This window comes from Pecten maximus, chromosome 12, assembly GCF_902652985.1.
Source record: "Pecten maximus chromosome 12, xPecMax1.1, whole genome shotgun sequence".
NCBI classification, from domain to species: domain Eukaryota; kingdom Metazoa; phylum Mollusca; class Bivalvia; order Pectinida; family Pectinidae; genus Pecten; species Pecten maximus.
In genome coordinates, this window is record NC_047026.1 from 4,561,400 (window position 1) to 4,588,351 (window position 26,952).

The following is a 26,952-nucleotide window of genomic DNA, read 5'->3' on the forward strand; positions in this document are numbered from 1 at the left end:
AAGTTTATCACAGATCAGATTAATTTCATTGTGTGTATGTTTATTTCTACAGCTGTTTTCATGTTGCTCTCAAAATAAACTTACAGTCACCGAGATACCCGGTCTATTTCATATTTTTTCATGTTAAGTATGCCGTTTTTTTTTCATTTTGTTCCCTAGCATCACTGGGGTCGACCTTGAGTGAAGATTTCGACACGCTAAATAGTTTAAGAAAAAACAATCGTCATATACACTGGTTCTGTTGAAGCTTCAAGCTGGAGATGATGGAATTAGCCTGCGTGAAATAACATAATATGACATTTACATCTCTTATTTGATGATTGTATTTTATTTTATTGTATTTCGCCCTTTTAATTAAGGAGAGCTCTAAACAATGAGGGATAAATCTGATTTAATGATTATCCAGTCAAAATAAGTTTTTCCGTACTTATTGAAGATATAAAAAAAAATGGCGATGAAATCAATGACCACTTTCTGATACCCAGGCTCTCCATCATCTGCTGATCACGTGATCCCGATCGTGTTACGTTTACGTATTGATTGCCAGGTTCTGTAACTATCCATTGATTCATACAATATCGAATAACAAGTTAAGATTGCTTCTATGAAAAAAAGCAATATGTATGTGTATATCCCCATTGATATCAGGATATTAAAGTAATACACTCCTGTGTTGCTGGAACAGACGATAGTTGACAATTTGAGAATGACAATATCAGGGCATGAAGCATGAAGCATGAAGCTCATCGAACTATTTCTTTATTAATTTTTTTTATATTTTTTTTTCAGTTACTATGGCAACGAATCGGAGAAATAAAATACCATTAAACATCGCAACACATATTTTTACATAGAGTTTTGTTATATCTTTTATGTGATTTTATTACCAAAACAATTAAAAGCATTATTCACTGTTTAATTAACACAAAAGCAAACTCTATAAAATAAATATCAAAATAATTTTACAGAAAAGTTGTAACATAATTCTTATTGAGAGGGAAGGCATGTAAATAAACTTTATTATAATAGTTTCGCATTTCCTGTGGATAGTTAATACATTGTGCGGCTTTCGAATGAGTCGGGAGTTTCCTCTCACATTCATCTGGGAGATCTATTGAAATGTCAACCCACTATTTATATATCACTTGTCTGGTAGAACAATGAGACATCAATATACGAAGCGGTTTGATTTTATTATTAATGAAAAAATAATAAATATTACCATGTCAGCTTTTATATTCAAGAGCAGCTGGCTAGTATTAATAACAGGTTTTATAACCAATGGTTGTTGTTCAGTGGCTATGCGCATGACAAAGATATATAACCTAATCCAAGAGTCCATATAACGTGAAGTGACATTGACTCCAAATTAGTTTTAGTGTTAATACATGATCTTATGAGGCTGATGAGAGACACTCCAAATTAGTTTTAGTGTGGATACATGATCTTATGAGGCTGATGAGAGACACTCCAAATTAGTTTTAGTGTGGATACCTGATCCTATGAGGCTGATGAGAGACACTCCAAATTAGTTTTTGTGTGGATACCTGATCCTATGAGGCTGATGAGAGACACTCCAAATTAGTTTTTGTATGGATACCTGATCTTATGAGATTGATGAGAGACACTCCAAATTAGTTTTAGTGTGGATACCTACTTTGTAGAGACTGATGAAAGCATTCCAGATTAGTTAGTGGCTTGTGACACACACCCCGGATTAATTTTGTATTGATAGATGAAATGTAGAGGCTTGTGACAGGCACTCGAGATAAGTTTAATATTAATACATGAACTGTATTGGCTGTTGACAGGCACTCCATATTAGTTTTGGTATTTGTACATGTACTGTAGAGGCTGGCATCAGAAACTGAACTAAAGATTTTTTTTTTGTGTGGATACTTGAACTATGGAAGCTAGTGACAGGAATAACATACTAGGTTTAGTTTCGGTATATGTACTGTAGATTGCTTATGACAGATACATGATCTGTATTGGCTGGTGACAGGCACTCCAGATTTATTGTTACATGAACTAAAGGAACTCAGCGTGATACGTGCATTCTGTTTCTTAAAAAAACTTGAAAGGTTACTGAAAAGAAACATGAAATTCCGATGCTTTATTTTAATTTTTACAGCAATAGGCGCTGGATATATCACAGAAGCCCTCTTTAAAAGTGACCTGTTCAAAAAAGTACACCACGTATTGCAATCAGACATCAGTTTCCATAAAACTAGTTCACATACCGGAATCCGAAACCGTGCAATGTGTGCAATATATTGCATACACGAAGGATGTTTGTCTTTCTCGTACACAGAGGTCAGCAGAAAATGTGACACCTACTCTCACTTAATTGTCGAGGAGAAGGATGCAGACGTATCCAATTCAACTGTGTATTTCTCAAAGGATGTGGGTAAGTATTGAAATGTACCACATGCCTTTGCAATCTTACAGCAGTGATACAACATTTTTGTCTGTTTTTGTCGGTTTGTATTAAATTGTACACAAGGTGTTGTATCACTATTAAAGTCTGAAATATTTTACGGGAATTTCCCTTTTACATCTCGACAGTGGAAACAAGAAATAGACTGTTCATTTGATGTATCAATCTAATTATCTTATAACCTTTTTTAACCACCATGCTATATATTGAAATATAAATACAAACAAATAAGTGCTCTTATTTTTCCAAATGTATCGATTCTATTGAAATAATTTTTTTCCCTTCGTTCTTGCCTACGGATACAGTCTGACACAAGTTTGGCAGTCAGAATTTTGAAATTCAAATAAAAAAAAAGATAAGAAAAAACAATTTTGATGAAAGAATAAAAACCCATTACATGTAAGTGTGCATGGTTGTTAAATAATGTATGGATGAAAGTGGGTGTCATGTCATTATTATGTAATATGTAAAACAATCTTGCAAAAAAAAAAAAAAAAAAAAAATTGAATACTACGAAAGGTAAACGAAAACTAGTAAGGATATTTCACTCACTCAGAGGTTGCTTAATCCAAAACATTTTATAAATCTTGAAAATAGGCCGCGTGAACAGGTAACTGAACAATGCCGAATCGCTACAATATATTTACTCAACGATAACAGTTAAATGGGTTTACAAATCACGCACTTGGGAGAAATAAACTTTCTGTGATGTTAAAACAATGGCAAATAATGTTAGCCTTGTAACCAGTCAATCCGAAAAAGTTGCATTTGGGCGTTGCACCGACGACGACAATGTAGCTTAGTGGCCACAAAAATGTAAATGATATGCAGCGACATCTATGAATCAAAAGTTCGAAATTTTACAAAATGTCTAAAAAAAATCTTGGTCATCAAAATCTACATTACAAACATAACAATGCCTTTTTAAGAAATGAAAATGTGGTCGCATTGATATCGAGGTTATATCGAGACTGTCGAAATCTTGCAACAGAAACGTTTTCTGGGGCGAATATTATTTCATTTCAAACATTACAATCTTCTTCCTCTCTGACGTAATACCGACGAATCCTACTATTTTTTTTACTCTGACGATGACGATACTCTGACATTTGATCAAATGTTGACATTTTTTTAATGAATTCTTCATGCAGTTTGACGTCAGGTGTTAGTTGAAAGAATATGTGCATTCTGCATTTGTTTTCCTTTTTAACAATACTTTAAAAAGGCAGTCATAAAATTTGCTGCTTCAAAATCAACAATTTTTGATTGGAATTTACATTAAAGCCGAACGATTACCCGGACAGTAATGATAATTTTAGTGATGATAATTTGAACTCGGAAGACTTTTAACAATTGAACAAAGTTTTGCCCTGCAGACATTATTGTAAATAAACAATTTCCAGTAGATTCTCCTTCTATGCTAAATTTGGAAACAAGGGGAAGTCTTTACCGCCACAAAGTATTATTTTATTACCGGAAATGTCCTGTGATCATCGGGACGCCGTCTGCAATGGATTGAAAACGAAAGTAATTCAAACGTTGCTATGGCGACTTCAATCGAAATTTCATTTAAAAGAAAAAAGAAAAAAGAAAAAAAGAATAATAATCAAGGAAAACTTTAAAAATGGTAAAGGTGTGTGTGATTAAGGCAAAAACACACATATCTATTTATCTTGATCTGACAAGTCAGAACGTCTTTGTTTCTATGATATCAAAGTAATCATAGTTACGTCTCAAACAAACTGAGAGACAAATCAAGCTAAATATATACTAATCTCTCACCTGTTTTGTGGCGTACGGTCGAATGTGCTATCTAAAACACGAAACACGCCATATAAACACAACTTTGTTATTGATTTGAGGTTATCTGAGGTTTTCTTATAACAAATCTCTATATCATACACTCTACCGTGACCTCATACTTTACAATCGCTCTTTTAAATATGCTCCACAAATTAGTAAAATTTATAAAGAATTCCAACTACACCTACTTATCTTACAATGGTATTTTTCTACAGACATAGCATAATTGTTTTTAGTGGAGCATGTTTGTTGCAAGATATTTTTTACATAAATTAATATTAAAATCCCCCCCCCCCCCCCCCCCCCCCCGACACACACACGCTCCCTGTTAAACTAAGTTATCGGTAACTACTTTATGCAACACAATCTTAAGGTTTGGCAAATCAACACGTGCTGCATGTTAGGTGTAGCCAGGAATTCGGTACACGAAACTATGGGTTAATCTTATCGTCTTTCGATTTTAGCGTCCGGTGTCTACAACTTGGCAACAGCAGACGGGGAAAATCTTGATGTGTTCTATGACATGGATACTGCAGATGGACCATGGATTGTAAGTATAATACAAGACGAACCAGATTTCATTTTGAACGTTGATGAACTGTATTTTGATGTCTTTACATCACCGTCAAAGGATCCTCTACCATCTGGTTTTGTATATCGACCATTCAGCATTTCGTTTCTGAACAGTGGAGCAGTTTTACATTTTTCACTGGAATGGATGAAAATTTAAACTGAAAAGTACATATAACTACAATGAATCAGTAATACCATCTGATCGATTTGTTTGGTGGTATTACTGAAAATAGAAAAAAATGTAAAAAAAAAAAAAAATTCTGTGGACGCCTTCATCAGTATTGGGAATTGCATTCTTTCTCTGTGAAAAAAAGTTAAAATATTGCATTGCTAATGCAGTTAAAATATCATTACGGTAGTTCAAGTAGAAGACGCTTCCCTATCGGAACACCTGGTCTTCGTTTTCTTATTTTTATTTGTTTTCTTTCCAAATCACAAGATTATGTTTGTCGTTGTTTATACAGATACTAAACTGGATATTCAATTTAAAACCAATTTCCAAAATGTCTACCCACACACTCGTCCACGCACCCACCTACCTACCCACCCAACGACCGACCGACCGACCGGCCGGTAGGCAGGCAGGCAGGCATACATACATACTCATTAATTCCCATCTGAACTATGCTAATTAAAATCCACACAGGTGATACAGAGACGAACAAGTGAAGACGTTGATTTCTATCGTAACTGGACAGATTACAAGAACGGTTTCGGGGATCTACTGGGAGATTTCTGGATCGGTAAGTCCTTGATTTGTCAGTCCGCATCAGACAATTTTGAATATAAAATCAATTTGTTAACAATAAAAGGTGGATATTTCAATATTTTACTGTAACCATCATATTGTACACTAGCTGAATACGTTTTCAGAAAAAGGGTACACATATTTTTAAATCATTTTTGACAGCTTATTATTTTGTTAAAACAAGTAAAAATGGCAGTTTATGTCATAAACATGTAAGGTTAGTTGATTCAAACGCGTTTTCTTCACCACAGATGGGTTTAAATATTTCAATAATGTATGTGAATTTTTTTTGACATTTAATATCACCACCAGCTTCAAATAAATTGATATTGGATAATTAGCTGCCTATTAGTGGGTTGGGTTGGAAGGGGATGAGCGTTCAAATCTGATGCACTTGCCAGCATTCGTGCTGCTAATTGACAGGTTAATTCAGGCAGTTGGCCTTTTTTAAAAGTGGACATGATCAGTTAACATCCAACTGACTACGCGTCGAGTCTCTTTACAAACATACTAGAGTTCGCAAGAACTACGTTTTAAATTCGTTTTTGATTTGTTCATTTATGAGGTATGATTCAAAATGATATAACACATGTTACTTCACTTTTATCAAAGGCAATGACAACCTTCACACCTTGACGAGAACCTCAATGATCTTACGTATAGACCTAGAAGCTTGGGACGGCACAAAGGGGTATGTCCAATACTCGGAATTCAAGGTTGCCAATGAAAGCCAGAATTACAGACTTTCCGTGCAGGGGTTCTCAGGCAGCATTACCTGTAAGTCTTTTACTTATTATTATATATATTCCAAAAGTGTTACAGCATTAGGAATACTGATAAATGTCTCAATTCCCAGGAAGATATATTCCACCTGTTCATGCGTCATACAAATGAGGCACGATTCAAGGTTAGAAATTAAGGAAAATAATTAGGCATCAGTTGTGCGTGAATCGGCAAAATTGAAGTTTTGGTTACGGTGACCCGACGACATCAATCTTGAATCAAACATATCGTTAATATCAACCAACAATGAAAATTGACCATTTGTAACAATTCAACGTAAGTCTATGATTGTGAAGTCTGCAACTTTATATATATATACACAATGCTGGTTCATTCCGTCTCTTAACCGGATTACATGTTTAGGTAAACGAGAAAAGACAGCAGTGACCCAGCTTAATGTTCGTTCAGAACAAATTTGGTATTGCTCCGAATCCTGCTATCCGCTACCTACATTGTACGGATAAATATGGTTATAGTGATCGTGGGGACATTCTGTTTCATTCAAGGATTGGATGTTGCTTTGGTCGATCTTCAGTGGTTGTGAATTGAATTTATCTAAAAGAGCAACTCAATTCATCAAACAAGGAAATCGACCAGAGCAACATTTGATAATAGTTCAGGTAACATGCATTTTACCCGATAAACTGCAGAAATGCAAGGTTTGGTTACTAGCAAGTCTAATGGCAACATGATTTAGTGGAGATATTTATTTTGTCGCTGAATTTAAACTTCATTATCACAACACTTCGCAAGAAACACGTAATAATGTTTACTGTGTTCTCATGTTGTCTTCCGTTTCGATTCGAACTGTACAGTAATTTTATGCGAAATATGTTAGGCACTTAGGTTGTAACCTTGATACAAGCTCTACAACTGATAAAAAGGCGACGCTTCATTTATTGAATGTTTACTGATAAGTTCTCTCTGATCGTTTGAACTTCCTTGTATGCACTGATTCAAATGGACATCTTATGTCAACCGCCTGATAACCAGGGGCTTGATTCCCAGTCCACTGTCCACTCCGATGATTTACATGATCGGGATATAATTAGACTGTTTGAGTGATGGTGGTGTATGTATTTTCATAGTAAATTGGCATCTTTAATGCAGTATGGACTACAATGTATACAAATATCACTCTTTGGCAGAAATGAGGAATTTTTACCCGTGCTTCTGTTCAAGATCGAATTCAAATTCTCATAATAATAATTGTAGAATCAACATGATGCCTAAAATATAAATCCAACTGGTCAGCCCTACCACATATTATTAATATAAGTATAAGTTTGACAAACATGAATGGGCAGAAGCGGGCAGCTTGTGCGCTATAATTTCCCATACGCATAGATTGCTCTTCATCTGGTCCAGTTCATCAACAAATGAAACAGATTAATTTTGGTAGTTTCACTGAGTCCAACATGAGTAGAAAGTGAACTATATAGATGTAGTAGACTTTAAATGTTTTTGCTGTTTAGTTGATGCCTTAACCAGTCATAGTGGTAACGCCTTCACGACGTTCGACAGAGACAACGACGACAACACAGAAGACAACTGTGCCAAGTTATTCCGTGGTGGTTGGTGGTACTTCGACTGTTATTATGCTAATCTTAATGGTCGTTATGTTACAGACGATGGTTATGTGGACGGCACAGCAATGGTCTGGTATTTCTTTCCTGATCCTGGGTTGTGGATTAGTACACAATTGAAAACATCCATGATGATGATTCGATAAATAAACAAAATGCACTGCAAACATCCACCATTAACAATTATAATACTGACATTTTCATACACCACACATACACCAATATAATACTGACATTTTCATACACCACACATGCACAGACAGAATACTGTTATTTTCATACAGCAAGCACACACAAATATAATACTGTTATTATCATACAAATCACATTCACATAGTTATAATACTGTTATTATCATGCATCATACATTAATTAAACTTTTCCCACGTGTTTCCTCTATTGATGTCTCCGTGACACACGTCCTAACGGACATACTGTTTGTATCGAGTCTGTCGGTATCCCCTTGACACCAGTTCAAAAAAAATAGCCAAGTTTGTTGGTGTCTATTAAAACCATCTTTATAATTTTTAGCTCACCTGGATCGAAGGTCCGGTGAGCTTATGTCATGGCGCAGCGTCCGTCGTCCGTCAACATTTGCTTCAAATCGGTACTAGTCAAAAGTTCTTATTGGATTCAAACCAAATTTGGTCAGAAACATCCTTGGCAGAAGAGGATCAGAATTTGCATAAATAGTGACTCTGACCCCCAAGGGGCCGGAGGGGCGGGGCCCAATAGGGGAAATTGAGGCAATTCCTTTAAATTGCTACTAGTCATAAAGTTATGAATGGATTTGAACCCAAATTGGTCAGAAACATCCCTGGGGGAAGGGAAACAGATTTTGCATAAATGATGACTCTGACCCCCAGGGGACCAAATGGCAGGGCCCAATATAGGTGAAATTGAGACGATTCCCTTTAAATCGCTACTAGTCATAAAGTTATTAATGGATTTGAACCCAATTTGGTCAGAAACATCCTTGGGGGAAGGGGAACAGATTTTGCATAAATGGTGACTCTGACCCCCAAGGGGCCAAAGTGGCGGGCCCCAATAGGGGACATAATTGTAATTCCTTTAAATCGCTACTAGTAATAAAGGTATGAATGGATTAGAACTTGATTAAGGCATAAATATCCTTGGGGAAAGGGGAACAGATTTTGCATAAAATGTGACTCTGACCCCCCAAGGGGCTGGCGGGGCAGGGCCCAATATGGGAAATTGAGGCAATTCTTTTAAATCGCTACTAGTTATAAAGTTATGAAAGGATGTGAACCCAATTTGGTCAGAAACATCCATGGGGAAAGGGGTACAGATTTTGCATAAATGCTGACTCTGACCCCCAAGGGGCCAGAGGGACGGGCCCCAATAGGGAAAATTTAGGCAATTCCCTTTAAATCGCTACTAGTCATAACGTTATTAATGAATTTCAACCCAATTTGGTCAGAAACATCCTTGGGGGAATGGAAACAGATTTTGCATAAATGGTGATTCTGACCCCCAAGAGGCCAAAGGGGCGGGCCCAATACGGGAAATAATGGTAATTCCTTTAAATCGCTACTAGTAATAAAGGTATGAATGGATTTGAACTTGATTAAGGCATAAACATCCTTGGGGGAAGGGGAGCATATTTTGCATAAATAGTGACTCTGACCCCCAAGGGTCCGGAGGGGCGGGGCCCAATAGGGGAAATTGAGGCAATTCCTTTAAATTGCTACTAGTCATAAAGTTATGAATGGATTTGAACCCAAATTAGTCAGAAACATCCCTGGGGGAAGGGAAACAGATTTTGCATAAATGATGACTCTGACTTCCAGGGGACCAAATGGCAGGGCCCAATATAGGTGAAATTGAGACGATTCCCTTTAAATCGCTTCTAGTCATAACGTTATTAATGGATTTGAACCCAATTTGGTCAGAAACATCCTTGGGGGAAGGGGAACAAATTTTGCATAAATGGTGACTCTGACACCCAAGGGGCCAAAGTGGCAGGGCCCAATAGGGGACATAATTGTAATTCCTTTAAATCGCTACTAGTAATAAAGGTATGAATGGATTAGAACTTGATTAAGGCATAAATATCCTTGGGGAAAGGGGAACAGATTTTGCATAAAATGTGACTCTGACCCCCCCAAGGGGCTGGCGGGGCAGGGCCCAATATGGGAAATTGAGGCAATTCTTTTAAATCGTTACTAGTTATAAAGTTATGAAAGGATGTGAACCCAATTTGGTCAGAAACATCCATGGGGAAAGGGGTACAGATTTTGCATAAATGCTGACTCTGACCCCCAAGGGGCCAGAGGGACGGGGCCCAATAGGGGAAATTTAGGCAATTCCCTTTAAATCGCTACTCGTCATAACGTTATTAATTAATTTCAACCCAATTTGGTCAGAAACATCCTTGGGGGAAGGGAAACAGATTTTGCATAAATGGTGATTCTGACCCCCAAGAGGCCAAAGGGGCGGGCCCAATACGGGAAATAATGGTAATTCCTTTAAATCGCTACTAGTAATAAAGGTATGAATGGATTTGAACTTGATTAAGGCATAAACATCCTTGGGGGAAGGGGAGCATATTTTGCATAAAATGTGACTCTGACCCCAAGGGGCTGGCGGGGCAGGGCCCAATATGGGAATTGAGGCATTCTTTTAAATCGCTACTAGTTATAAAGTTATGAAAGGATGTGAACCCAATTTGGTCAGAAACATCCATGGGGAAAGGGGAACATATTTTGCATAAATGATGACTCTGACCCCCAAGGGGCCAGAGGGACGGGGCCCATTAGGGAAAATTTAGGCAATTCCCTTTAAATCGCTACTAGTCATAAAGTTATTAATGGATTTGAACCCAATTTGGCAAGAAACATCCCTGGGGGAAGGGAAACAGATTTTGCATAAATGGTGACTCTAAGCCCCCAAGATGTCAAAGGGGCGGGCCCAATACGGGAAATAATTGTAATTCCTTTAAATCGCTACTAGTAATAAAGGTATGAATGGATTTGAACTTGATAAAGTCAGAAACATCCTTGGAGGAAGGGGAACAGATTTTGCATAAAATGTGACCCTGACCCCCAAGGGGCCGGCGGGGCAGGGCCCAATAGGGGAAATTGAGGCAATTCCTTTAAATCACTACTAGTTATAAAGTTATGAAAGGATTTGAACCCTATTTCGTCAGAAATATCCTTGGGGAAAGGGGAAAACATTTTGCATAAATTGTTACTGACCCCTAAGGGACCAAAGGGCAGGGCCCAATAGGGGAAATAGAGATGATTTCTTTAAATCACTACTAGTCATAAAGTTATGAACGTATTTGAATCCAATTTGGTCGGAAACATCCTTGGGGAAAGTGAAACATATTTTGCATTAATAATGTCTTTGACCCCCAAGGGGCCAAAGGGTTGGGGCACAATAGGGGAAATAGAGATGATTCATTTACATTCCTACTAGTCATTAAGTTATGAATTGATTTGAACCCAATTTGTTCAGAAACATCCTTGGAGAAAACAAAACAGATTTTGCATTAAAGATGACTTTGACCCCCAAAGGACCAAAGGGGTGGGGCCCCATCGGGGAAATAATAGTAATGTCTTTAAATTGCTACTAGTCATAAAGTTATGTTGTAAACTTAGAGCAGTTAGGATCCCTACACTATAACCATATATAGCATTGTTTGATGTTGACAAACAAAACAAATTGAACATTAACATTATTTTGACATTTGGTGAAATCCAACCAGGTGAGCGATACAGGCCCCATGGGCCTCTTGTTTACCCGGTTTGTTGTTGTCTTGTTTCCATCCCCGTAGTTTTGACCAACTCTACTTGACACCAGCCCCATAATATTGGCTCAGTCTATCGGTGTCTCCTTGACACCGTCCCAATGATTTTGGCCCAGTCTGTTGGTTTCTCCTTGACACCGTCCCCATAACATTGACCTAGTCTGTTGGTGTCTCCTTGACACCATCCCCATGATTTTGGCCCAGTCTGTTGGTGCCTCCTTGAAACTATCTGCATAATTTTTGCCCAGTCGGTTGGTGTCCCCTTAACACCATCCCCATGATTTTGGCCCAGTCTGTTGGTGTCTCCTTGATTATATCCTAATAATTTTAGCCAAGTCTGTTGGTGTCTCTTTTATTTCACCCCGATAAATTTGCCCACTCACCTTCTGCATAATGTTTGCAAAGTATTTTGACGTTTCTTTCACGTCATCCTTACAATTTTGTTTTAGTCTGTGTCTCCTTGACACTGGTCATGGTAATAATGGCTCCGTCTTTTGGTATCTCCTTAACAACCGTCATTTTAATCTTAGCCTTATCTTTTGGTGTCTCCTTTACATTCGCCATTGTAATTCTGGCTAGGTCTGCTGGTGGTTCCATTACTCTGTCATCGTAATTATGGCCCAATCTGTTAGTGTCTCCTTACGATACGTCATCGTAACTCTTGCCTAGTCTGCTGGTTGCCCCGTGACACCTGTAGTCGTAATTTTGGCTTACTCCGTTGGTATCTCCTTCACATCCGTCATTGTAATTTTGGAATTTTCGGCCAAGTCTGTCGGTGGCTCCTTGACAACCGCCCTCCATTTTGTTTCTTCCGTCTGTTGATGTGACGTGATATCCAGCACCAAATAACAATAGAATATTATACTTTTTTGTATAAATACCTGTAAAATAGACATTCAATCTTTTTGTTAGGATCCTTTATAATTGCTTCTGGGCGCAATGTTTCTTTACAGCGCCGGGATTAGGGGAAAAGCGCTTTTGATACAATCATGTCTTAATAATCTGATCTAAGGAAGAAATCGTTCAATATAAATTGGGTTTTTTTTCCTTTTCTTTATCACTTTTATTTATTCATCAAAAAACATTTTTGTTTTAAATGATAACACGATTAACGGAAAAAGAACATTCTTCTTTTGAGATGATGTTAAAACGTTGTTTGCTTCGCAAACATGCTAGAAAATGTTGGTTACTTTGTGTTCATACGATTTTTGTTAATTGTGACATGTTTTGAATTATCCATGATTAATGAATATCTAGATTTCATAGCACTGGCAAGTTTCGTAGCAACAGAATTTAAATATTCTTCTTCCAATCTACGTTTTTAGCTCACCGGACCTATGTCATGGCGCGGCGTCCGTCGTCCGTCCGTCGTCCGTCAACATTTGCTTCAAATCGCTACTAGTAATAAAGGTTCTTATTGGATTTTGACCAAATTTGGTCAGAAACATCCTTGGCAGAAGGGGATCAGATTTTGCATAAATGGTGACTCTGACCCCCAAGGGGCTGGAGGGGCGGAGCCCCATAGGGGAAATAGAGGTAATTCCTTTAAATTGCTACTAGTCATAAAGTTATCAATGGATTTAAACCCAATTTGGTCAGAAACATCCTTGGGGGAAGTGGAACAGATTTTGCATAAATGGTGACTCTGACCCCCTAGGGGCCAAAGGGGCGGGACCCCATAGGGGAAATAGAGGTAATTCCTTTAAATTGCTACTAGTCATAAAGTTATGAATGGATTTGAACCCAATTTGGTCAGACAAATTATTGGGGTAAGGGGAATAGATTTTGCATGAATGGTAATTCTGACCCCAAGGGATCAAAGGGGCGGGTCCCAATAGGGAAAATAGAGGTAATTCCTTTAAATTGCTACTTGTCATAAAGTTGTGAACGGATTTGAACCAAATTTGGTCCGAAACATTCTTGGGGGAAGGGGAAACAGATTTTGAATAAATGGTGACTCTGACCCCCAAGGGGCCAAAGGGGCGGGGCCCCATAGGGGAAGTAGAGGTAATTCCTTCAAATCGCTACTAGTCATAAAGTTATGAATGGATTTGAACCCAATTTGGTCAGAAACATCCTTGGGGGAAGGGGAACAGATTTTGCATAGTCATAAAATAATTCTTGAGGTCTTTCAGACCCTTAGAGAGTCTGGACTTCATTATTTCTTTAAAGCAGTTGGGATCCTCACACTATAACCATATTTAGCATGGTTTGATATTTACAAATAAAACGAATTGAATATGAACATTAGTTTGACATTTGGTCTTATCCAACCAGGTGAGCGATACAGGCCCCATGGGCCTCTTGGTATGCTTCCATAGCTATGTGGTTAGATTGCAGGATATATGACAGTGCGATCCGAGCTTTCGTCATTTTACTTTTGTATGTGTTTCCATTGTATTTATTTTGTGTTTTTTATTGCAAAAGCTTAAAGAATTATATACTTATTTTTTCATATTCTTGAATCTTAAATAAAAAGTGCGAATGCGTGATATTGTCTAAGTTGTTGTTGAATACAATAAAATAATCTTATATATATTTCCTTTTGAATATACCGGCATGGTTCCATTCATTTCTTTTTACAGGATTAGGTTTATTTTTATTTATTTTTTAAGCAAATATCAAAATGGTATGAATATATTTTGAATAACTATCAATCTCAAATCCAGATATTTGTGATACTTGATATATAAGTAGTGTTATTATTGTAAATGTTGTCTGTTGCACTAAACAAATCATAAGACCCCGATTCCAGCTACCTATATACTTAACTTAATGTTATTTTCTGTGGTTCAATGATCACGGAACAATGCCAGTTATACTGTCAAATACAGTTGTATATAAGTCCTTATTGCCGATTAGCTTGCTAAATAAAGAAATATGTATTTATATCAAAATCTAAATTTTTAATGTTGATGACCATAGCAACTTAACAACAACTGCTCTGAATACATATTGACTAAATAAGATGATCTGACAACTCGTGAACATTATCCAAGGCTTACTTGCTGAAATATACGCAATTTTAATTACAACCCCCGTCAACAGCTTCATTACACTCTGTTTGTTTACAGCACCAGAGGTATAGCAAATGAGCGTTTGAAAGAGCCAGTATTGCAAAACTTTAAAATGATCATGCCTAAATCATAGTCTGTAAGGAAGATGAGATTGATAAATTTGATATCCTACATGTTTCTGTACGAATTAATTATATGTATTGAAAGTAAATTGGATTTCCTCCTTCAAACACATTTCTTTTAAAAGTTTTGAATGGTATACGACACAGTATGAGGAGCATATTTAAGGATTGTACCTCATTTGACAGCGTATACGATAGTATGCCCGCAGTTGGCAACGGACAATCATTATACTTACATCAAACAGATTCTCTAAGAACTGTACGCTTCAGCCATTTGTTGTTAGCTAATTTCCTTTTGAAGAAGTTAAATATACACTCATTTCGGGATTATTAGGAGTGGAACGACTGGTTCGCCCGTTGTCAGTATAATGTGACCGGGTGGGGTGTGCTGCTGGGTGTCTTCGACAGTATGCCTCAGTGAGGTAGCACTATAAATCGGCAAAAGTTCCGGCCTATCACAAGGAGACTTAACACGAACATACCGCAGCCTTCCAAAACACGCATACACACTCGCCACACGCATGCGTGTCGCACGCACTGGAGGCCGTCCTTAAATGATCTTAGCTGTTAATAGGACGTTAAACAAAATAAACTGAACCAAACCAAACCTTATTGGTCAGTCACAGGCGGAAAAACAAAGTTCGGGAAAATGGTAGACATGAAACGAACGAACGGAGAATAAGTCGCCTCTTACAATATTCAATGAGATACAGCAGGTATATTCTTTATCCGCTTCTTCACGGGTTATTCAGTTTAGTTTTTGTCAAAATACTCACTTGACGTTAGTTTTTTGTGCAGATATCATCGAGTTACAGGAGAAAACGCTAAAATTCCGTTGTTCAATCCTTTCAAAATGGCGCCGTCTAGCTGACGTTCCGATAACGTCAAAAATAGACGACGTCATAATCTTATTACCGATTCACGCGTTTATTGATTCGCTGAGCCCTTTTTTTTCACTGCGTATATGCTTATTATTCACAGTCCGACTTTACTAAGCTGAAGAAGGGAGAGATGTAAATATAACATTTTGTGAGACTGGCGCCAGATAGGCATTTGTCGATACAACAAGTGCTTTGAAAATAGAACTAAAACTTAAGTATTCTATCTTGATTTTTACAATTGTATAAGGCCAAAATAAGTTTGGTTTGTTTTTTGTTTAACGCCCTATTAACAGCCAGGGCCATTTACGGACGTGCCAGGTTTTGGAGGTGGAGGAAAGCCGGAGTATCCGGAGAAAAACCACCGGCCTACGGTCAGTACCTGGCAACTGCCCCACGTAGGTTTCGAACACGAATTCCAGAGGTGGAGGGCTAGCGATAAAGTATCGGGACACCTTAACCACTCGGCCACCGCGCCAAGATAAGACTGGAAGCGCTTTAAACCTTTCAAGGGATGTCGTGGTAAAAATACCATTCAAATTCAAGTTGGCTTTACTCGTTGATTTCTGATATAACAACAGTAAACACAAAACATTTCTTGTGTTAAGCCATTTTCAATTAGAGATGTAAGTCTTTGCTTTGATATCATTAGACAGTACTCAATTATCTATATGGTATTCTGTGTTACTGTATTATGCTTATTCTATTGAAAGGATCTGATTTTTACCACGATTATTTCGTTACGATATTGGTTTATTTAGACTTAATTGTAAAAGTATATAATGTATCATATTTTATCTAACTATAACCTTAGGAAATATGCATGGGTGATGCGAAAGGCCTTGTATCACCTTGTTGGTATTTGGGGATATATTTCCCCTCTCGTGTGTGAGTTATGGGTGTATGGTTAGCTTAATTGTGTATTTGTGTTTGCTTTGCTTTAATCATTTGCTTAAGACTTTTTTTGCTGTTGGAATAAACGTCGAACCCAATCGCTTTGTCGTGTTGTTTTTGTCAATCAAGATACCACTCTTATTCCAAGCATGATTTGTCTGTGCCGATTGATGCCGGAATGACGGGTTTGAGCGTCAGCATGATTTGATTTTGAGTCAGTCACGGTCTCTTACTCTCCATGCCATTCAAGCGTCTGTGTGATCCTTTGTAACGTTTTGACTGTACCACCTATCTGCTAGTCTTGTTATATAGTTTAATTCTAAACTGAAGCAATAGAACAAGAAACAGTCAGTTGAATTTAAGTTCAATAGTTCAATAATTATGGATATTCGATGATATTTACAATGAAGCACAAAGTATACACAAACTAACAACTATCACACAAAGATATCCAGATCGTTTGCTTTACCATAATGATATCAAACGACCTAATAGTATAGTCGCTTCCCTTGTACACGACGGCTACTTCATTCTTATCATCCTTGGCTCCATCATTGGGTGTAGATGCTGTGGTAGTTGAGTAAACTAAATGTATATTCCACCTGCTTTGGTCAATGGCTCAATAAGATATGGCCATATTATTGTTTCATTATTTTACATGTATATATTCACATTCTGTGTTACATTTGCCTATATGTCGTTAGTAAACAATTCATGGGGCTATACACTACAATTTACAGTGATTCAGTCAGTGTAGGAATATAGCTGCAGTGTTGCAGGTTATAACAATGGCTGCCAGTTATGTTCGACCTAGAGAGTTTTCGAATGCTAGCATTTATCTACATAAACCACCACAAAGAATAAAGCAACAAGTTATGAGAATAAAATTTAATAACAAAAAAATGAAGTCGTCACAAAAGTAATATTAGCGCTTTTCTTGATCTATACAAAGTTATCAAATTGTCAATGTCGTCACACTCACAAGGGCTCGTTGGCGAATTTTCATAAATGCTAGACACAAGTCCAGCATTTATAAAAACAAGAGGCCCAATGGGCCTGTATCGCTCACCTGGCTCTACAGCAACTTTGAAGTTGATTGAGGTCATTTCTACGGATACTATGCTGATTACTTCTTTATTCAAATATCATAGTAAGCTAGGTTTATTCATATTAATAACTTTTCTAGTCCTTCATTTCAGCATTTTATTTGATCAATGTGACCTTTAGTGAAGCTCAAGTTTATTCATTTGAACAAACTTGGTAGCCCTTCACCCTAGCATGCAACAGACCCAATACAAATTCCCTGGGCCTCTTGGTTATTGAAAGAAGTCGTTTGAAGATTATAACCTATTTGACCCATGTGACCTTTAGTGAAGGTCAAGGTCATTCATTTGAACAAACTTTGTAGCTCTTTACTCCAGCATGCTACAGACCCAATACCAAGTACCTGGGCCACTTGGTTATCGAGAAGTCGTTTGAAGATTATAGCCTATTTGACCCATGTGACCTTAGGGAAGGTCAAGGTCATTTGTTTGAACAAACTTTGTAACCCTTCACCCCAGCATGCTACAGGCCCAATATCAAGTTCCTGGGCCTCTTGGTTATTGAGAAGAAGTTGTTTAAATGAAAAAGTTGACGCCAGACGGCCGGACGGACGGCCGGACGGACGGACGACGGACGCCGCACCACGGCATAAGCTCACTTGCCCTTCAGGCAGGTGAGCTAAAAATCGGCAGCATTGACATGGTTTCCGGTTGTGTATGCATACTGAATTTTAGTTTTGTGGTTATTCACTGATGCCAAAGACCTACCTTACTCAAAAATCGAGCCCCTGTGAAGTTGAACATTGTCTCCTATGTCAGCGACACTGATGTGAGGGGTTAGACTCGAATCGAACAAAATATCCTTGGAATCGTTTTCACCTACTGTCAAGACAACTTTCATTTATAATTCAAGAGCTGATATTCTTCTGAAAATAAAGTAAATCCAGTCGATAGAAACATATGTGTTTCCGAGGAATCGAGTCTGTTCTCGTTCAACGCGGCATCATTTCTTAATGTAATCTATTGTGCCGAAAAAAACGGCTTTGATTTTAAACAATCAGCAATTATGCAATTGTGAACAATTTGACCATATCTACAAACGTATATGAAATATAAGATGAAGCCAAATTTGTGCAAAAAAACATTTTATGTGATTGCTATTAATAACGACATAAGGTACTATATTATTCCTTCTAAATATTTCGGCTGTTCCGTTATTTGAACTTAATGACGTCATTGATAGGCAAATCTAAACGCGTCTTTAGCTACAGTAAATAAAAAACAACTTTATGAATGTAAATATAATCATCGAACGGGCAACATTATATTTATTTGTCACCCAAATTGTATTGATATCGACTGTATACTACCATTTGGTAACATTTCAATGATGAAATATACATCAGACATATACAATGGAATGATAGCCTAGACGCCTGACAAAGCCATGATTTGTGATCTTCCGTTCTCTAGAGAGAGACATTCTAAGGACAAACATTTCGACAGGGTCGCTGGTATTTTGATATTGTCGTCTGCTACTTCCATATATACACGTCTTTTTAGTAACCGAAGAAAGTCATGCTCAAGGAAGGTCATATACTATGAAGGAAGCACACTACTAATTTAACTGCGACTAACATTTTGATGCGGTAGGTTGCTTCACTCCCGAATTAGAAGCAATTCATTCGTGGAATGGACTTTCATAACCCCTTTATATCAAGTTTTATTATGTTAAAAAATATTTTCGCAATTGCCATTGAAAATTAAACGAAGGAACATCAATCAAGCAACGGGCCTCCCTCTTCAATACTATCTGAGAAACGAACCTATTGTGATGTCTTATCAGTATCTTGATATTAATAGAGCCATATATAATCATATAAGACATATGTGGCAAGCGAATTGTTTGCAATATTTATGTAGCAAACGAAATAATTGTATTATTCATGACAAACAACCAAAGGCCGTCATGTGTGTCTTTACGACCAATACCAACAAGAACAGTAAGTTTGACGACATTTACACGATGTGATGTGATATCCCATTGTGTTTGCTGACAGATCTCCAGATTAGTTTTAGTCAATTCATTGTAAGGTCTATCTTGGATTTATGAGGTTTTTTCTTCTCTTTCAAAAAATATGAATGTAAACTGAAAAAAGGGAAAAAATGATATTTCAATATTTTATTTTTCTGTTAACAACCATAAACGCTTCAGACATTAATTCTATATGTGGAGATAACATGTTCAAGAGAGTACACCGCGTTGTGCAATCGAATCTTGGTTTGAATACAAACAGATCAAATACCCAAATTCGCAACCGTGTAATGTGTGCAAAGCACTGCATAAACGAAGGATGTCTGTCTTTCTCGTACACGGAGGTCGACAAAAGATGTGACACCTACTCTCGCTTAATTGTCGAAGAGAAGGACGCTGAGGTATCCAATTCAACTATGTACTTCTCAAAGGATCTAGGTAAGTGTTTTGATTTGTTACACATATGCCATAACATAACATAATGAACCCCTGGGCAGAGTTTAAGGATACATGTTTCTCCTCATACATAATTACGATATGTTTAATTGTCTGGAAATTCACGATTCCTTCAAGTATGCCGCTACCTGTTTGGTCGTTTTACAAAATTTCGTTGAATATGACGTTTCCAACACAACTATATGATGCAATTTAATAGTAAATTTTAAACGTAAATCTATTGGTGAATTACATATATTAGTGACTTATAAGTATCTATCGATGAATTATATATCTATTAGTGAATTATATACATACGTGAATTACGTTTCTATCAGTCAATTATATATTTTAGTGATTTTAGTCCGAGTGAATTATATATACATATGTTTGAAGCGTTTTATATTATTTTGTTACATTAGTAAATTACATCGTTTATTCAATTATATCTATAAGTACATACGGCACTCGTAGTTTTGGGTTAGTGCAGCCCTTATCAAGTTTATGTAAGTTTGTGTTAAGGAAAGTTTGTCGATTCAATTCTCTACAGGATATGTTTCCCAGACTTTATACACAATATATTTATTAATTACCATTTCAACGACGATAAAAGTGTTATGGTGTTCTACAATCAAGTATTCATGGTATATCGGGCACTAGTTTCTATATTTTTCTTCATGTAGTCCATATCACCGCAACTAAATGCTGATAATGTTTTCATGTAATCATTTCTCACACTCTCAGATTTTTTAATGGTTTTTCGGGTTTTGTATCCATATATTATCATTTTTGGACGAAATGTCTGTTAGCGCTTCGGCATTTACACTCGCAGGGTATTTTCAAATGTCTTAGCCGTTGGTCGGATAACGTTCCGCAATAGAACATGGTTCTGTACACTGGGTGGTGTTGTGCATTGTACATGTCTCGCTTGCACCCGCCTTCGGTGGACCCCAGCTGAAGGATTCATGGTTTTATACTTTTTGTTATTGCTTTTTCAGCTACTTTATCTATTACCCTAACTGTCTCTTGTTGTATTTCTAGTACTCTTTATATATCATCTGATTTTATTTGTATTATTTGTGTCCTGATAAAAGGGCAGACTGCCCCGAAAGTTTGAGATATTACTTTGTCGACACTGTTGGAATTCTTCGCTGTCCCATATTAAAATTTCTAGTTATTTTTATCCTGCAGGCATTGTTATCCGGGAAATTACCACTTTGCCCCATATAAGTGAACTCGTATCTATTATTGAACTATATATATTCATCATGACATCTATAATTTAATTCATATATATTGGTGATTTACATCTATCAGTGAACAATATCTATTAGTGAATTCATCGATATTGCATTTTTGTAATATGCATTAGCGAATTATATTTTTAATGAATGATATGAAAAGAGAAATATATCTATTGTTGAGTTATATCTATCAGCAAATAATTTATATTAGCAAATTGTATCTGTAAGTGAATTATATATTTATAAATGATTTCATATCTATTAGCGAATGATATATGTTAATGAATTATAGGTTAAATTGAGGATAGTGAATTATTTTCCGTTGAATATAACACGTTTTACGAGTATGACAGAATATCGATATTTTCTCGAGTGGGAAGATGCATATTTTTAGAAATACAACAAAATAACCAATTTATCTATCTTCGTTTCGATTGAGAAAATCGGCAAGTTTAAATGATGTGTACAGAATACAGGAATTGGCTCTGGTAGCAGTGTACAGTAAAAATGCCAAATTCTGAAAAAAGGCACATGTTTTAGATATGTAAACATTGCCAGTTAACCTTACATATAACTTCTAATAAAGTATATATATTTGAAATCTATACAACATTTGCAATTTTAATAGAGCTCTGAAGGATAAGTAAACTGATATTTTCTGTGATTTTTAGAGCTGTGAATACCATGGTAACAGCTTAAAAAATTCTCAAAAATTGCACAATATTATGATATTTGACCCAAAATGGCACAATTCTCTACACAATGTTTTTTCTGAAACCTATTTAAAATTAAATATCTCTATCCCAAAGACAGAATTAATCTTGTTTGGACATATGTTGTAAATTAAGTTTTTCCGCTATCTTACCTTTTCTGTGGGCTTCCATTTTGCGCTGTAGGCAAAACTAAATTTCCTGTGTAAACACACGTTCGGAAAATCCGGATATTTAAAATCCGGAACCAATTTATTGATTTTTGTTTTAATAAATGTGAAGCCTGTATGTACTACTTCATACTGAATATACCAATTATAGTGTACATTTATTTTTTCATTTTTTATGCATATCATAATACAGGAGTTATTTGCTTAACAAAAAAATTGCCCATGGCCAGGCTGTCTTACTGTGGTGTGCTACCTCTGATTGGTAAAAAAAACTTAAATTTTCACTGCAAATTCTAATATTTTTACTGCTCATAGCTGTAATTTGATAAACTTCTTTATTTCAAATAAGCGAACACTATTTATTAGTGATTAACATATCTATAAGTGAATCAAATCCATAAGTGAACTACATCTTTGAGTGAATATAATCAATAGTGAAGCATATCTATAAGTAAATTTTATCTTTTAAAGATGAAATTCGTTAAATTATTAGTGAATTATAAGTGCTATTCAATTGCGTATCTTTGTACAATCTTTCCCCCATTTTTTTAAAAGCTTTTTTTCGGAAAGATTGTTAAAGATTGTCTCCCCACGTTTTTCTCACGTCTGTGTCCTTTAGTACATCACTATTCTCATAAAGATTGTTAAGGATTGTCTCCCCGAGTTTCTCACGACCCGCTATATAGATAGTGTCTTGATCTGGTATATTTGTTGCATTGATTGTTGAACTGCTATTGTTGGGACAGGATTTACTTGCTTTTTGGGCCCAAATGAACCCTATTTTCTCGGGATTTCTTGAGAGAGATTATTGTGTATTAGGTTCGATTTATAGCACACCTTTGAAGGAATCCTAATGCTTTCCGTATGTGGATACAAGTGAATTCCGTTGTGAAGTCAATGTACCAACGCTATTAAGTTCTCCACCATGTTCTCTATTTATAACTTGTCTAAACAGTAACGACAGCGAGGAAGACTTTGTTCTATCATTCGCATTTTTGGATTTATAACGTCTGTTGGATAAAGTATTTCTAATCGAATAAACGAACCCAAATGAAAATGTAATTTATCCTTTCATGCAATGATAACTTAAACGTATGCCAAATAGTTGATGTTTTGGTTTTGTTTTTAGGGGTTTTAGAAATCAACAGCTGCTCAGATGTCCCACAGGGATATCCCTCCGGTATCTACCCAACTACTACAGCAGGAGGGGGGACTCTCCTAATGTTCTGTGACATTGACACTGCAGATGGACCATGGGTTGTAAGTATCACACACACACACAAGATGAGACAATTCTCATTGTGAACTTTGACGTAAGGTCAAAGCGCACTCCACAAGCTGTGGGTTTGTAGAAGGCACACAAGCCAGATGACTATTCCTTTAACACAAAACTATTATTTACTTTACTGAAAATGCTATTTTATGAAGTTTTGAAATCCTGGTTGGAATATTCTTGCTAGATACTTTCAATCAAATACATTTTTATTACTTCAACTTTAACCATGGAAACAGTCGTTACCTCGAATGTTTACTGTAATTACAAATTATTTCAAGTATCTCAGAAAATAAAAAAGTACCATTTGAAATCAGTAAAAGTACTTTAAATCTACTATGTCTCTAACCATCTAACCTGGGCAGACTCAACATGACGACCTACATGCTAACTTTTATAACTACGAATGGACTGTTATAGGAAAGCTGTAATGTGGGCCTGCAGAAGTTGTTAAATTCCCAAACACGAGGTTTGCCGAGTGTTTGGGAACTTAACAATCTCTCTCCGAGGGTTGAGATCCCCCTATCTCATCCCAAAAAGAGGTGAATGATTATTTTTCTCTTACCCTGTTTTCCAATCGAAGTGTGAACCAAATCCAAACGTATGTAAACAACAACACGTGGACGGCGGATGACTGTTGTGATAAGGCTGCAGCAGACGCTTTACACTGTATGATGTTGATTTCATACAAAATATAGTTCAGATTAGCTTGTCGAAAAGAACATAAAACACCCAGTTAACTCTGATAGTAGATACTTATTTCGATTTCTTTTGTGAATAACATTGATATTTAGCATTCAAACGTTCCGGGTCAGGTCATAGTGTCGTCACCCTATCGAGAACAAGAGCACGTTCAAAGTGCACGTGTAGCTTGTCTTTTCCCTAGGGTGAGATAAGAAAATATCACCCCGGTAAAATATCTCTGTCCAGGGCGAGGAAAAATAAGTCTCTACCAACACAGCTGAAACCAAAACTTCACACATTGATCTCCCTCCGGTATCTACCCAATTACTACAACAAAAGGGGAAATTATCCAATTATTCTGTGACATGGGTTGTAAGTATCACAGCAAGGTGACACGCACTTCACAGCTTTTGTAGTGGACATACAGGCCAGATGGATATTCCTCAAACTCACGTCTATGGATGACTTCTTACTGATGATGTTATCTTGTTAACCTTTGAACTCCTGGTTGAAATATCTTTGCTGAGTTCTGTGACATGTTTATTGTTTGAATATGAGACTGATTTTATCAGAACTATCAATGCAATCTTTATAAATTTCTTCAATTTAAGTTGTATTGCTGTTGTGTTTTTCTTCATAAATAGAGTTTATCAAATATATTAGAACATAAAGAAGTTTAAACCTACAATATCACTTACCAAATATTGATGAAGAAAATAGGTATATACATACCATTTATGCCCTCACGTTTTGGTAATAAAAAGCGAACTATGATGTTAAAGGTCACATACGACTGAGGTGAAAAAATTACTGTCATACACAAAGGATTTTTAAATGATCAATACGCTTTGTTATCACCCTTGACGGTATTGGTATAATTCATTTACGAAGTTGACTTTTGTTTTTCCTGTGTAGCCATAACAAAACTTTACATTTGTACGAAGTGACACGTATGTGTTTTTCCCATTACTTGTGGCGAAACTAGTCTAGTGTATCGTACTGGGAGGATCCATTATATATGTTTATGGTCATTCAACCGTGGATAGATACGTTCCGCGTGAAAGATGCTAAAAAAACCTAGATAGAGTTCAGAAACCCGGCAATACAATATTACTTCACCTAATAATTGTGATGTTTACTAAGCTTTGTACCATGGTTGCGGCTATTTTTCTTTGAAGTTGACTGTTGTATAAATCTCGATAGTCCGAGAAGAGGCGGAGCCCAGGCATACACTAACTACCCCGATACATTGATTGGGGTGGAGCCTAGCTGTGCAATAAGTTCCATGTTATTTTTCACAGTTAGACTGCAACAATGTTTATGTATCGATTAACAGTCATGTCCCAGAGAAAAATCGCTACAATCAAGATGCAAATTTCAACACTGTTCATTTTGAAAAACAAACAAAAAATCTGTTTATTTCATTTTTAATACATGTAATATTTTTTACAAAATTATAAACAAACAATTTAAAGGTTATAAGACTATACCCGATGTCTTCTTAAAAATCATAAACACTAATGTCACTATGCCACGTCTTCAAAAATCGTTTAAAAGGTCACTTGTTTCCGACATTAAAAGTAACTTGACAGTTGTTAAAAAGACTTCCTGTCGGGAGATTACTTATATCACTGAGAGGCACTGTAGCACGTTTGGCAGTGGGCTCTTCTTGGTGAGTTTTGTTTTCGGGACATTTTCTTTTCTGTGGAGGATCTAACACTGAGGATACTTTGCGTAACACCGATTCGTCAGCTGACTTGTATTTTCTCACAGCCTTTTCTGACCTATGTCCAGTTCTGTTCATGATATCCTGCTCATCAACCCCGGCGATGTAGAGTTGTGTTGCGCATGTGCGTTTTCCCGAATGATTGGTATAATTTCCTCTTAATCCCGCGCGTGCACAAATAATTACCATAAGATTTCTCAGTTTATTAACTCCTTCCGGTTGGTTCCCAAACCTCGGAGGTGTGCCAGGTAATGCGCGCCTGTAGAATTTCCCAGAGACTAGGACCTGCAGGTACTTCTAGCTCATACAAATCGACTATGCAGCGTTCACCTACAATGGTTAAGATCTAGATATTAGAATACTTCATTATAAACTTGTGATAATAATAATATACAGTTAAAATTAAGCGGCTGTTTTTTCTTTGAAAGCTTTTAAAAGTGCATTGATGGTAATACAACTATTGCGAGACAGTATAAGCAGTACATTTATAATTAATGAATGCGGACTGCGGATTTGAGGATTAACACATTAGTGAATAGAATAGTTCACAAATAGTCTAATATTTCTAATTCTTATATATTTTACTCACCTTAGTTACTGTAGTGTATGATATTCTTTATGTCGATCTCTCGCTGCGCGAGTCCTCCTTTGAATGTCTTCGAAGCTCTTCCCACAAACTCGAAGTACTTTCCTTTAGAGTCTTCTCCAATAATGAACTGATCACACTCAAGTGCATGGTGTTCGTCATGCCCCCTCTATGCCAAACAATTTACAGTTATAGAAAAACATCGAAGTCGTTAATGGCGGACAGTTCTTGCAAATCGAGTCCTCCGTCTCCAATTATAAAATTGCCCAAATCCGACATCTTTTCTAAATAACAACTCTCCTATTGGAAAGTTAATGGTACTGTGTCGCAACATGGGAATTTGACAGATGATTTCCGTACTGCAGAATCTCACCGTGGGAAAGCGGGTGCGGTCGAATATGATTGGTCAATGACAAAGGAACTAGAATTT

The 26,952-nt window shown here is 36.7% G+C and overlaps 2 pseudogenes; one reads left to right on the plus strand and one right to left on the minus strand.

Annotated features, from left to right (window-relative positions):
- LOC117339720 overlaps positions 1-26,952 on the plus strand; it is a 344,709-nt pseudogene that overhangs the window by 74,668 nt on the left and 243,089 nt on the right.
- On the minus strand, positions 25,609-26,725 carry LOC117339632 (annotated as a pseudogene).